This window comes from Syngnathus scovelli, unplaced genomic scaffold, assembly GCF_024217435.2.
Source record: "Syngnathus scovelli strain Florida unplaced genomic scaffold, RoL_Ssco_1.2 HiC_scaffold_148, whole genome shotgun sequence".
Classification (NCBI taxonomy): Eukaryota; Metazoa; Chordata; class Actinopteri; order Syngnathiformes; family Syngnathidae; genus Syngnathus; species Syngnathus scovelli.
The window spans coordinates 12,739-17,500 of record NW_026061241.1 but is presented as its reverse complement, the minus strand read 5'-3'; positions in this window follow the sequence as shown (position 1 = coordinate 17,500).

Genomic DNA, 4,762 nt, shown 5'->3' with positions numbered 1-4,762 from the left:
CCCCTTTCTTGGATGAGACAGAACCCTTGACGGGCCGTTCGCAGATTTTTGCCCGGGCTTTGTTTACCGAGGCGGCCGGTACCTCCGTCTGCCTTGGATGGACCGCATCCGCAGATTTTCGTCCGGCCTTAGCTTAAGGAGACGGCCGTTGCCTCCGATCCTCCGGGCTAGAGCCGGGTGAGGTCGTCTCGAACCACGTGCCTGAAGGCCGCCTCGCGCCGGATTCGGCCCCGCTCATTCGTCGGAGTGACCGCCCGACGCGGGCATCGCTAGATTAGCCGTGGCCCCGATCCTTCCCCATCGACAGCCTTTCGCCCCCTTCGCTCCGGCCTCTGAGGCGGCCGGTACCCCTTTCTTGGATGAGACAGAACCCTTGACGGGCCGTTCGCAGATTTTTGCCCGGCCTGTGTTTAAGGAGGCGGCCGGTACCTCCCTCCTTGGATGACCAACAACCCTTGACCGGCCATTCGCAGATTTTTGCCCGGCCTGTGTTTAAGGAGGCGGCCGGTACCTCCCTCCTTGGATGACCTTCTACCCTTGACGGGCCATTCGCAGATTTTTGCCCGGCCTGTGTTTAAGGAGGCGGCCGGTACCTCCCTCCTTGGATGACCTTCTACCCTTGACGGGCCATTCGCAGATTTTTGCCCGGCCTGTGTTTAAGGAGGCGGCCGGTACCTCCCTCCTTGGATGACCTTCTACCCTTGACGGGCCATTCGCAGATTTTTGCCCGGCCTGTGTTTAAGGAGGCGGCCGGTACCTCCCTCCTTGGATGACCTTCTACCCTTGACGGGCCATTCGCAGATTTTTGCCCGGCCTGTGTTTAAGGAGGCGGCCGGTACCTCCCTCCTTGGATGACCCACTACCCTTGACGGGCCCATTCGCAGATTTTTGCCCGGCCTGTGTTTAGGGAGGCGACCGGTCCTCCGTAGCTTGATCGGATTTCCCTTCCGGCCTGTGTTTAAGGAGGCGGCCGGTCCTCCGTAGCTTGATCGGATTTCCCTTCCAGCCTGTGTTTAAGGAGGCGGCTGGTCCTCCCCGGTCGGTTGCCAAGCGACCGGGACCCGCAAGTGGGCAGGAACCGTCCACCCAACGCCGGCGAGCCGGGGCCGGTGGGGGCCCTACCAAGGCGGGTCTAACTTCAGGCGGTGCAAACGGGGGAGGGGGGTAAGGACGGCTGCCGGGAGCAGACAGCCGTCCCCGGGAGGGGGTAGTAGCTTCGCGGCGGCCGCCGGGAGCAGACGGCCGTCCGCGCATTCTGCCAATGCCTGTAGGACTTTGAATATTTCACAGCCGTGCTGTGGCACTTAGAAAGTTTTTCAGAGACGTGGCACTTAGAAAGTTTTTTCAGAGATGTGGCACTTAGAAAGTTTTTCAGAGATGTGGCACTTAGAAAGTTTTTGAGAGATGTGGCACTTAGAAATTTTTTGAGAGATGTGGCACTTTGAAAATTTTTGAGAAATGTGGCACTTAGAAAATTTTCTCTCTCTCTCTGGAAGTGCCGTGCCTTCTTCAGTTCTGCTATCCGAGCAGGGGACGCTTGCTGGCGGCCGTTACCAGCGCTCGGACCAGGCCCAATTGATTTGCATGGAAAACAATTGCGTCCCCCATGCTCGTTCTGACTATATTTTGCGAAAGGGGGGTAAAGTGATGAGTACACTAAGTGGGGGGACCAACCCATGTACTCTAGAAAAAGTACATGGGTTGACAAAAGACCAGTTCGTACTGCACCCCTGGTACCCAAACCCCTGGTACCTTTAGGCACTTAGAAAAATTTCGCCCAAATTTGGAGGTCGCTCCAGGGGAAGAGGCCGAATTTTCGCCTATTACGGCCGACCGCGGGAACCAGCCGAGGCGGACGCTTTTCGGCGCAAGAGCCGTTGGCACTTAGAAAATATTCGCTAAACTTCAAAGGACCTCCAGGGGAAGAGGCCGAATTGTCACTTTTTCTGGCCGACATCGGGAACCAGCCGAGTCGGACTCTTTACGGCGGAGCAGCCGTTGGCACTTAGAAAATATTCGCCAAACTCGGCCGGACTTCCAGGGGAAGAGGCCGAATTGTCACTTGTTCTGCCCGACATCGGGAACCAGCCGAGTCGGACACTTTAAGGCGGAGCAGCCGTTGGCACTTAGAAAATATTCGCCAAACTTGAACGGACCTCCAGGGGAAGAGGCCGAATTTTCACCTGTTCTGGCCGACATCGGGAACCAGCCGAGTCGGACTCTTTAAGGCGGAGCAGCCGTTGGCACTTAGAAAATATTCGTTAAACTTGAAAGGACCTCCAGGGAAGAGGCCGAATTGTCACTTGTTCTGGCCGACATCGGGAACCAGCCGAGTCGGACGCTTTAAGGCGGAGCAGCCGTTGGCACTTAGAAAATATTCGTTAAACTTGAAAAGACCTCCAGGGGAAGAGGCCGAATTGTCACTTGTTCTGGCCGACATCGGGAACCAGCCGAGTCGGGCCCTTTAAGGCTGAGCAGCCGTTGGCACTTAGGAAATATTTGCCTTAACTCGGCCGGACTTCCAGGGGAAGAGGCCGGATTTTCACTTGTTCTGGCCGACATCGGGAACCAGCCGAGTCGGACGCTTTAAGGCGGAGCAGCCGTTGGCACTTAGAAAATATTCCCCAAACTTGAACGGACCTCCAGGGGAAGAGGCCGAATTTTCACTTGTTCTGGCCGACATCGGGAACCAGCCGAGTCGGACTCTTTACGGCGGAACAGCCGTTGGCACTTGGGAAATATTCGCCGAACTCGGCCGGACTTCCAGGGGAAGAGGCCAATTTTTCACTTGTTCTGGACGACATCGGGAACCAGCCGAGTCGGACCCTTTACGGCGGAACAGCCGTTGGCACTTAGGAAATATTTGCCTTAACTCGGCCGGACTTCCAGGGGAAGAGGCCGGATTTTCACTTGTTCTGGCCGACATCGGGAACCAGCCCAGTCGGACTCTTTACGGCGGAGCAGCCGTTGGCACTTAGGAACTATTCGCCGAACTCGGCCGGACTTCCAGGGGAAGAGGCCGATTTTTCACTTGTTCTGGCCGACATCGGGAACCAGCCGAGTCGGACCCTTTACGGCGGAACAGCCGTTGGCACTTAGGAAATATTTGCCTTAACTCGGCCGGACTTCCAGGGGAAGAGGCCGGATTTTCACTTGTTCTGGCCGACATCGGGAACCAGCCGAGTCGGACCCTTTACGGCGGAACAGCCGTTGGCACTTGGGAAATATTTGCCTTAACTCGGCCGGACTTCCAGGGGAAGAGGCCGGATTTTCACTTGTTCTGGCCGACATCGGGAACCAGCCGAGTCGGACACTTTACGGCTGAGCAGCCGTTGGCACTTAGGAAATATTTGCCTTAACTCGGCCGGACTTCCAGGGGAAGAGGCCGGATTTTCACTTGTTCTGGCCGACATCGGGAACCAGCCGAGTCGGACACTTTAAGGCTGAGCAGCCGTTGGCACTTAGGAAATATTTGCCTTAACTCGGCCGGACTTCCAGGGGAAGAGGCCGGATTTTCACTTGTTCTGGCCGACATCGGGAACCAGCCGAGTCGGACACTTTAAGGCTGAGCAGCCGTTGGCACTTAGGAAATATTTGCCTTAACTCGGCCGGACTTCCAGGGGAAGAGGCCGGATTTTCACTTGTTCTGGCCGACATCGGGAACCAGCCGAGTCGGACACTTTAAGGCTGAGCAGCCGTTGGCACTTAGGAAATATTTGCCTTAACTCGGCCGGACTTCCAGGGGAAGAGGCCGATTTTTCACTTGTTCTGGCCGACATCGGGAACCAGCCGAGTCGGACGCTTTACGGCGGAGCAGCCGTTGGCACTTAGGAAATATTCGTTAATCTTGAACGGACCTCCAGGGGAAGAGGCCGAATTTTCACTTGTTCTGGCCGACATCGGGAACCAGCCGAGTCGGACGCTTTACGGCGGAGCAGCCGTTGGCACTTAGGAAATATTCGTTAATCTTGAACGGACCTCCAGGGGAAGAGGCCGAATTTTCACTTGTTCTGGCCGACATCGGGAACCAGCCGAGTCGGACACTTTACGGCGGAGCAGCCGTTGGCACTTAGGAAATATTCGCCAAAATGTTCCGGACCTCCAGGGGAAGAGGCCAAATTTTCACTTGTTCTGGCCGACCGGGTGAACCGGCCGAGGCGGACACTTTACGGCGGAGCAGCCGTTGGCACTTAGGAAATATTCGCCAAAATGTTCCGGACCTCCAGGGGAAGAGGCCGAATTTTCACTTGTTCTGGCCGACCAAGGGAACCAGCCGAGGCGGACACTTTACGGCGGAGCAGCCGTTGGCACTTAGAAATTATTCAGACTTCCATAAACACACATCGGCCTTTTGCCGTCACTGCCCGGGATGGGCACCGTGGTAGCTCGGACAGTTCGTGTGACAGCTTCCGCTGGCACTTAGACAATTTTTAAAATGAAAATAAACAGTTCTGCACATACGTGCCGACTATATTTTGCGAAAGGGGGGTAAAGTGATGAGTACACTAAGTGGGGGGACCAAGTACATAAAGCCCACCCCTGGTACCTCAGAGAGGCCGAATTGACACATTTTGTGTCCGACCGCGGGAACCAGCCGAGGCGGACGCTTTTCGGCGCAAGAGCCGTTGGCACTTAGAAAATATTCGTTAATCTTGAACGGACCTCCAGGGGAAGAGGCCGAATTTTCACTTGTTCTGGCCGACATCAGGAACCAGCCCAGGCGGACGCTTTTCGGCGCAAGAGCCGTTGGCACTTAGAAGAT